Source organism: Cavia porcellus, unplaced genomic scaffold (assembly GCF_034190915.1).
Source record: "Cavia porcellus strain 051 isolate PalLab524CR breed Dunkin Hartley unplaced genomic scaffold, mCavPor4.1 scaffold_3, whole genome shotgun sequence".
NCBI lineage: Eukaryota > Metazoa > Chordata > Mammalia > Rodentia > Caviidae > Cavia > Cavia porcellus.
In genome coordinates this window covers 57,612,656-57,623,448 of record NW_026947486.1, presented here as the reverse complement: position 1 = coordinate 57,623,448, position 10,793 = coordinate 57,612,656, and the positions used below count along the sequence as shown (strand labels likewise).

Here is a 10,793-nt window from a genome sequence, read left to right as displayed (position 1 = left end):
ATATTGTAATTCCAGATCATGTAAATTTGAGTTATAATGTCCTTTGTCTTCTAAAGATCATTGCCATATTTCAAATGTAGAGTTTTTTGTGTTCTGCACTTCAATGGAGATAGTCAAAATGCACGTAAATTTATGTGAATTAAAGTTTAAGTACTTTTTAGGCAAATGTATTTAATTTACTGCCATTTATTGTTATATAAGAAAATTAACAATAAAATCAATGAAGATCATAGGGCACATATCTTTTTCCATTCAAGCACAAAATGAAATTGAAGAAGGAACTAAATTTCAAACTTTAAGCACATGAATCTAATTATGTCAGAGTACAATTTCACATCAGCGATGAAAGTGGTGTCAAATGATGGTCTGGTGTAACTATGTCACTCTCTAAAAGGTTATCAGAACAAATCATGTAAGAATACCAGTGGCACAGAGGAAACTGCCATTTAATATGTTTTCAAATATTCTCTTGTACATTTTTATAACAATTTAATAGTATTCAGTTGATGCCATAATTTTTAAGTGATAAAAATGGATTTGACAGATACAAGGAAAAGTTATATACTCTGACTTTAATAAAAAATAGTGAATATATTTGAACATGGATGATTGGGGACTACTAAGAAAATTCACTCCAGCTGGATAAGATATTTTGTCCTATAAGTTGAAATTTTGAGTAGATTTGGAGTTGAGTTATAAATATCCTAAATAGTTTATCATTCAAAAATATATGCCTGGAAATTCTGATGAGTAAACTAATATCTCAAATTAATGATAAACTTTGTTGTAAGTTTTAGATATGCTATATTCTGGATTAATAAATTTCTTCATATGAAATGTAGTATGTTTCAATTCTTTATAAGTCACCTAAAAGATTTAGAAATATATTTAACTATTTCAGGCAAAGGTGTATTTATTGATTATTGTGAATTGAAGCCACAACTAAATTATTATGCTTGGACAACACTAAAAAAACAAATAAAAGAGGCCCTCACAAATGAAACTGAATTTATGTTAAAAAGTTTCTCCCAATTTACCATGTAACTTTTAGACCTTGTATATCAAAATTTTCCTCAATTTTTCATACAAACTATAATAACCATCATATATAATATCAATTAAGTTCTGTCTCACAAGGATTATAATACATAGTATATGCACACTAAGTGAAATTCAATGAGAATTCTATAATACATTTCTTAATTTCATAAATGCACATACAAGGCCTACTTTTAAACCAAAAAACATAATTTATCTTGCTGCTGGCTTCTCAGTGTGCAACAGTAGCAAACAGCAACTTCCCCAGTAGTGTATGTTACGTGTCATTCATATGGGTTACTTTAAGGGACCATGGATACACTGATTATTGATGGGTGTCCATCTATTTGACCTTGTGCCCTCTCAAATCTAGGCTCCAGAAAGGCATGTGGGGTAATTTTGGAAGCCCTATGGCACAGTAGCAAGGATTCACATTGGACAAGCCATCATGTCGGTCTGCAGCAATCTGCAGAACAAGGAAAATATGATCAAGATCAGACTCCTGGTCAATGTTAAACTCCTTGGCAGTCTGAAAACCCATACCTCAAAAAATCAGCAGAGCTTTCCTGAGTTCAGTGGAGATGAATTTGAAGATATGGAAACAGAAGTGCTTCATCACTGATGTGTGCAAGTTGAAATACAACTCAAATCATGGTCCTCTGAACAAATGGAGGACCTTGTATACCTTAAATTTTGTGCTCTGTCTTCTCCATGTTCATTACAAGCTCTGCAATAAATCTTGTCACTGTCAAAAAAAGATAAGTGAAAGTGAGATGGACTGAAACAATATTTAAATCATTATGTCCAATGTGTCTGCAGACAATAAGATACAAACATAGCTGAGACTCCGCTACTGTTGACAAATCTGCTTGTTTATATCTCCAATATTATTTTTGAGTGAATTACAAATGAAGCATAATTGACATTACCTCGATCTCTATAATAGCTGATAGAGTAACTACTTAAGCATCGTCAGCGCAAGTTTAGACAATTGTGACATATGCAAGGCCTTAGAAGAAACTGAGATGTGAAAGTACTGTAAGTTCCTCATTGTGCTTACCAGACATTGTCAGTAGTTTCTTATTCAAGGAAAAAAAAAAACAGAGAGAATGACAAAATATATGCTGAAACAGAACAAAATTCTTAAAGAAATAGAAAATGTATGGAGAACAATGAAGGAGAAGTGTCAACATTTCTATAGTCACTTAATTCATTATAGTACCTGGATCTTTTTGAGACTTCCTTGTGGAAACCCAAATTCAGTGCTGGAACCACATATTGATAAGTCTAATTCTTTTTTTGCTTTATATCACCACCGTAAGTTAAAATGGATGGGTGGTCATGTTTTAGTTATTTTTAAATTTAGTACTTATTGATACATTTGTAGTACATGATGAGCACACGCATTCTTTGTAAGGAACTGTTAAATATGGATAAGATGTTTCATTTTTATTTATCCTCCCATTCAATCCCTTTTATTTTGCTAGCATCTAATTTTTTTTTATTGTCGCCTAAGACATTATAAAGGTAATTGTCTTATTTACAGATTAACAACAGGACAAATAGGTCACAAAACAAATAAAACACAATGCAACTATGCTAAATGATGATATACATTCACATACACTGTCAGCACTGAATAAATATCTCCAACCCTTACAACAATAAAATCAGTGTAGTTATCTTTGAGACTCTAGACAATCTGAGATCACCAGATTTAATCTACAGCGAATGTACAAAAAATATCACTTTGCATGGGCAGGGGTGAATGAAAATGATTAATTCTTTAGCACTTGTCCAAGTCTCAAAGATATTAGATATGTTTTCTCTCAATTGAACATTGGTTTTATTTATACAAAACACCATCTGATAAAGTACTTCCATACAGACAATATATATCCTTGCTGTAAAAATGTATTTTAAAAAATAAAAGTTATTTGGTTATATATTAACTTACTAGAAATATTGAGCCAATATAGAACAAATCATAAGCCATAAATCCAGTAGAATATTAGACTGCATTTATAATTGATTGGCAATAAATTATATCTAAGGAACTATATACTACAGGAAATTAACTCAAATTTGTATTTACATACTTTGCATTACATACAGTAGTGTCAAAATTATGATTCTGTCACTCTAAGACTGATAACACATCACACTAAATTTAAGATTACAAGTAATTTAAAAGTATACTTATAATTAGACTTCAATTGATTTTTACTTTTGGAAAGAGTAGATTGAGATGGCAAAATTGTGTATTATTTAAATAGAGTGGGTCTCATAAATTTATCACTTTATCATACTTTTAGTACATTCCTTTCTAGCCTGTCCTACCTTCAACACATTTCATTGTTTGAACATATTCATAAATACATAGTGAATACACATTTTCATTATTTTTCTATTTAGTACTATATGACCATGCTTATTTATTTCTCTTGTATAGCACTCAAAATCCAGTCATTGTAACATGGCAATGCATTTTATTCATGTTTATATAACAGCTTATTTATAATTTAATCTCTAATTATTCTTATTCATTTCTATGTTAATTAAAGCTTACATATATATCAATTTCAGTGACTACCTAAGGTCCTCACACTTGTCACTGGAACTGTATTTTCCCTCTATTATACATAGAACTTATCATAACACTCATTTTGTAACTAATATTTGTTTAATGAAGATTATATTATTTTTATTATAATTTTAGTTACAAACGTTAAAAGATAACATTTTGCAACATATTCTTTATTTAGTTTAACAAAAAAGAGACACTAGTCTTAAAGTTTAATTTATGGGCTTCAAGTTACTTGTATTGAGCATGAACTCTACAAAAGATATCCTTTCACCACTTTTTGCAGCACATATACTCTCTTGTATATCTTTTCTGGCACATTTCCAGTTTGTTTTGCACCCTGAAGCCAGAGTGATCTTTCTAATGGGTGCATCTGAATACAAAAATATTGGAACTGAATACAGATACTAGTATTCAATCAACACTTTAGATATATATTCTATACAATCTATAGAATATGTATAAACAAACATGCACAGACACATATATAGTACACTCAAAAATATGGTGTATGTAAATATATATATATATATATATATATATATATATATATATATATGTGTGTGTGTGTGTGTGTGTGTGTGTGTTTGTGTGTGTGTGTGTGTGTTTGTGTGTGTGTGTGTGTGTGTGTGTATTACAGTGAGAGACACATTACCATCAACACTAGTCAAAATACTATCCTTTCTATTAACAACATTTTTCCAAACATTTTTGCCAATTTATGAAGCAGTGAAGCAGTTCTGGAGGTTTTCTTTTGTCAGTGTCTTCATTCACTCTATCATCACTGTCTCCATGTACTGAGTCAATTCAGAGTGTTGACCTTTTATGGACATTTTGACTACACAGAAGAGTCAGAATTTGTGTAGTACCCAATTTGACAAATAAGTTGGATAAGGACCCACAGTAATATTTTTATTTGACAGAAATTGATCATTATGAGATGAAGATAAAATACACTGAATGACTCAGTAAAAAATTCAACAGACAAATTCCCATTAATATCACCCAAAATACTCCTGCTCTCTGGCAAAACACAGAGCCCATTTTTTCTAGTCAATGCATAGTTTATTTCTGTAAGATTTTTGAAATTTAAACATTTATCATTTTTTCTATCACCGTGTGTGTGTGTGTGTGCGTGTGTCTGTGTATGAATAGAGAAAGATGGAAAGAGAGAAAGAGAGAGAGAGAGAGAGAGAGAGAGAGAGAGAGAGAGAGAGAGAGACAGAGAGACAGAGAGACAGAGAGAGAGACAGAGACAGAGAGAGAAAGAGAGACAGCGTGAAAGAAACAGAAAGGGAGAAAAATTTTTCCTTTAATAATGATGATTTAATCTCAACTAAACAGACATTAAAATGTGAAATAGTTTACTTTTTCTAACCAAAAGTACTGATAGTGATATGTCCATTTGAGAAATCCGATCTGAAAATTTCAGTTTGGAAAACCTGTCTAGTTAAGAAAGAAGTCTATTGGGAAATGCTCATCCGTATGATTATATCTTTGAATGGAATCTGGTGAATGAATATTTATGAGTAGCTAGAATGGGAAGCAGGAAAAATAAAAACAAGAGTGAATAATTTAATTATATTTTTACAGTATTCAATTAGTGATTTATATAAGGCTTGAAATTTTTTTATTTTATTCAAATTATTTCACAGGTCTCTTCATTCTTTTTTCATGCATTACTGTACTTACCACATTAAACATCATAGTATTTACTTAATATCAGCAATCACTGTTATTTCCTATTTAATTTAGGCTCACCTCTGTGACTTACTATCAGTAATAAGTGCTATAAATTAGATATATAGAAAGCAGTACGTTAAGAGGGTTTAAAAAACTGTAGTGAATACTTGAAATGTGTTCTTGGTATTTGAAAATAATAATTAATTTAATAAATTTAATTGTTTTAAATTATTAAAACAACTTTCTGTTTCTTGAAAGTTAAATTTCTGGTGAAATTTCTCACAGGAAATAAATATTTCAAAATGAAACAAATAGTATTTAAGATATATTGGGTTTGATATTTAATAATTAGTTGGAAAATATTATCCTCTAGAATAGGCAAACCAAATAAATCACTTAAATAATAAATCAAGAAATTATATTATTTTACACTGCTTATTTGTCTGAGAAAAAATTATGTTGGAATAAAAAAAACCTTCCAGTTGTTACCTCTTCAATCAAACAGTTTGTATTCTGAGATCTTATTAAACTAAATATGTCCCATGAACTGGATCTATAAAATATTGATCCTTGTATCTCCAAATTCTATTACTTGTAATATTTTTAGTAAATGTCAGTTCAATGGAAATTTAAATAGTTATCAGTATGAAGCAACAACTTCAATCAATTTTTGAGATACTCTCTTTTTTCCTGTTTCTAAAATGTGACTACAAATGTGTGCATATTTGCATGCAGTTTTCCACTTGAAGGCCAAACACTTGGATATTCTCTCACTGTTCAGAGGTTAAATTTGTCATATTCAAATTCTAATATTTATAAAGCAGAATTCTTTTGAAAGCTTTATACCAGAATGTGTGTAATTTTTAAGAAAATCAAGTTCAGCCATGAGAAAGACAATTTTGTGATGAAGATTTTAATGATTAAATAGAAATTGAATGAGGCACTGCTGAAAGGTGGGAAAGTCTGGAAAGCTGTCAGAGTGTCACAGAAACAGGAAAGGAGAGATCCCAATAGTTTTCAATAATAATGCTAGCTTTGCTTAAGCAGTAACCATAGGCAGGATCAATAATATCCTAAATGCCATGAAGACCAAGGAAATAGATATATGGACTGTCCAGATTAGTAATAATAGAATACACAATTCCTTGTTAACCCTAATTATGTGGTTAGAAATGGCAGTCACTACAGAATAAATAGAATTTTTGTGGAATCAGAACCAGACAAATAGATTGGCCATGCTGGGTCGAAAGGAGACTCAGTGGTACCTTGCCCAGACAGGGGACATAAGAGGGCTTCCATCAGTGTGGTGAGTTTACCCATAAAGTAGAGCACTTCAGTGGGTAGAGGAGAGCAGTGATGAGGTACTCTCTAGCTGTAGGACCTTGGCGAGATTGGCAAGAGGGCAGGTGAGTCCTTCCTCCATACAGAGAACATCAGGTGGATTTAGGGATATGCCAATAAGGCTTCCCTGATCTGAAGAAAATTAAAAGGGTTTATGAGACACCAGTGACACAGTAGGGTCCCAGCTGAGACAAACACAATAGACAGGGAAATATGGTGATCTGGAATACCCTGAGGACATAGTAACAGTAGAAAATAAGGGTTGACCTACATCAATAATCCTAGGCTCGTCATTCCAGGAAGAATATGAGTCACCCAACAGGCCCTGCAGGAGAAATACAGGTGACTTGCCCACTTTTATATTATGATACTGGCCAATTGGACAAGCCTTAACCACACACTAGGATCCTAAGATATATATTACTGACAGTTAAGACTAGAGAGAGTGGAAGAAAAAATGTCATCCTGAAAGGTGACAATGATAAAAACAATAATCAAAGTGCAATCTAAAACACCTAGTCCATTAGGGACCAGTACAGGAGACATTGAAATAGAGGACCTTAAAAATCGTACATCTGAAATCTCTAAAAAGATAGCAACTAAAATAAAGAAAAAAAATCTATGAGGCTACAGATCAAATTAAATTAAAAACAGTTTTTCACATAAAGACAAAAATAACAACCTTAGCAATGGAGTTGCTCAGCATAGATAGAGAAGAAATAGATAAAAAAAAAAGTGCAGGAGCTTGGGAAACTGATTGAAACCTTAAATGAACAGTATACAATATATCAGAATGGATGAAACAAACTCAAAGAGATATGCAGGAAACAAAATATTCTATTGAAACCTGGCAAAAGTGTTTAAATTAAGCTGAGGGTAGAATTTCAGACCTTGAGCACAGAATAATAATTAGTGATCATGAAAATATAGAACTTTAAAAAATAATGAAGCAGCATGAAATGACAATAGAGAAGTTTCAACACAAAGCCAAGAGCAACAATATAACACTAATAGGCATTAGTGATGATGCAGGAGTCAATGCCAATGACATAACCAAACTATTCACAGAAATAATAGCAGAAAATTTCCCAAATATGGGGAAAAACTGATCATCTCAATAGACGCAGAGAAGCATTTGACAAAGCCCAACATTTGTTAATGATAAAAACCCTGCAGAAACTCAGAATAGATGCTATCTACCTCAATCTCAAAAAAAATGATCTATGACAAAAGAACAGCCAACATTATACTAAATGAGAAAAAATTGAAACTCTTCATTCCAAAATCAGGAACAATACAAAGATATCCACTATCATCACTCTTATTCAATATAATTCTGAAAATATTAGCCAGGGCAATCATACAAGAGAGAAAAATAAAAGTAATAAAGACAGGAAAGGAAGATGTTAAATTATCACTATTTGCATATGACCTGATACTTTATGTAGAAGACAAAAAAAAACTCATTAAAAGAATATTAGAGGTAATAAACAAATAAATCAGCATAGCTGGATACAAAGTCAACACTCAAAAATCAATAATGTTCCTGTTCAGAAAAAAAAAAAAAAAAGATACTCACTGAGGGATAAATTATGAAAATACCACCTTTCACTACAGCATCTAACAAAATGAAATACCTAGGAATCAGAATAACCAAGAATGTAAAAGAACAATATGCTGAAAATTATACTACTCTGAAAAAGATTGAAGAAGATATTAGAAAATTGAAGGACATTACTTAATCTTGCTTAGGAAGAGCCAACTGTGTGAATATGGCCATACTGCTAAAACTGTTTTACAGATTTAATGCAATCTCAATAAAAAGCATTAACATAACTTACAGATCTAGAGATAGCAAATAAAATAAGGAAACAAATCCACAAGGCTAGAGATCAAATTCACTTGGAAACAGAAGAAACTTAAAATAGAAACAGAAGGAACGCAGAATAGCAAAGGCAGTTCTGGGCAACAAAGACAAGGCAGGAGCCATCTCAATTCTGACTTGAAACTATACTACAAAGGCACAGTAATAAAATCAGCATGGTACTGGCAAAGAAATAGACCTGAGGATCAATGGAACAGATTAGAAGATGCAAAGACACTCAACCAACTTATATTTGACAAATGGGCTGAACATGTTCACTCAAAGCGTTATAGCCTCTTTAATAAATAGTGTTGGAAGAATTGGCTCTCTACATGCTGAAGACTGAAACTAGATCAATGCCTATCACCACACACAAAACCAAAATCTAAATGGATCAAAGATCTGAATATTAAAACAGAAACACTAAATCTACTTGAAGATAAGGTAGGTAGAAATCTTGGAGACTTAGGGGAGGCCACAAAATTCATCAACAAAAGGCAAACCACTTAGGAAATACGTGACAGAATCAACAACTGGGATCTTATCTTATTAAAATATTCTGGGGCTGGGGATTTAGTTCAGCGGCATAAGCACCTGCCTTGCAAGCAGGCGGTCATGAGTTCGATCCCTGGTACCGATAAAAAGGAAAAAAACAAAAAAAAATGTTTTGCACTTCAAAAGAAATTACCAACAAAGTGAAAAGATAACCCACAGAATGAGAAAAAAAAATTAGCCAACAACCACTTTTAAAAAGGACTTATATCTAAAATGTATAAAGAATTGAAAAACATCAAGCCCTTCCCCCCATTCAAAGACTCTCTCCAAAAATCAGCATCAGAGATGTGCACACATGTCTCAGATGAAAATATACAAATTGCAAATAAATACATGAAGAAATGTTCATCATCACTAGTCATTAAAGAAATACAAATTAAGACAGCATTGAGGTTTCATCTCACTCCAGAAAGAATGGCTGCAATCAACAAATCAACTGAAAACAAATGTTGGCAAGGCTGTGGGGAAAAAGAAACACTTCTCCACTGTTGTTGGGAATGTAGACCGGTGCATCCACTATGGAAATCCATATGGACAATCCACAAAAAATTAGGATTAGAAATTCTTTTCAACCCAGCTATTCCTCTCCTGGGTATTACCCCCTCCCCCAAATTTAAAAGATCATGTCTCAGTGATATATATGGACCCAGGTTTATAGCAGCACAGTTCATAATAGCTAAATCTTGGAAACAACAAAAATGCTCATCAACCACAGAATGGATGAAAAAGATGTATTTTTATACAATGAACTATTACTCAGCTATAAAAGGTTACTCTTGAGGCCTTTATAGGTAAATGGACACAACTTGAGACTTCCCTCATAAGTGAAATATATGGCACACATTGAATAAAACATTGTATCGCTAGTGTAACAAATAAAAAAAATTAAAGACTGAGAAGATCCACAATGTATAATATATATTGTAAAAGTGAAAGGGAAAGAAAGTGTTCTAAAGGGCATAACTGTATGTATGTTTAAGTGTGTATGATAGATTACCATATTACTATGTTTTCATTCAATGAATGAAAAGAATCATTTACACTGTCAGTGTTTGAGTGTCTATCCAGTTTTTATGTTTGATTTTTTAACTTGAATAACTATTTCGAAGAGGACAATATGTAATTTATGAACTAGTGATTTCTTACTGTTAATGTTCCTTTGAAATTCTCTATTATTTCTATCCATTTTCTGTTTTATCTTTTTTAGTTTTTAATTTTTTTTATTTTAAAGAGATTAAGAGAAAAGAGAACAGAAGAAAGCAGATCAGAACAGAACAATATAAGTAACACAATACTTCACCATAAGACAACCCCATATAAACAGTAGGTACCATAATGTCTCTTTCTTTGCAATAGTTGAGTATATCTTCAGTGTCAAGCATAACAAAATAGTATAAAAGCATACAACAGTGTCAAGCATAACAAAATAGTATAAAAACATTTATGAGAATGAAAGTATTACAGGGAATTCAGAACCAAATAATAAAAGCTTAGCCATGGCTACTATATTTTATCATTTTCCACAAGAATGTTGTTTATGCTATCACACATATTAAAATCCAATAAGGCTGGTCTTGTTCTCTTCTGTTTTGTTCAACTTTATAATACCTAATGAGATAGACAATTGTTTTTAAGGAAGCAACAGGCATTATGGTAACCATTGTCGATAATCTTGTACTCTGTTTTTATATCAAGTGCTATGTCTATTCTTGGTTTTGACTGACAACT

The 10,793-nt window shown here is 31.8% G+C and overlaps 1 pseudogene; it reads left to right on the top strand.

Moving 5' to 3' along the window:
- The first annotated feature begins 1,211 nt into the window (after window positions 1-1,211).
- On the top strand, window positions 1,212-1,362 carry LOC111757161 (small nucleolar RNA SNORA70; annotated as a pseudogene).
- The last annotated feature ends 9,431 nt before the right edge of the window (window positions 1,363-10,793 follow it).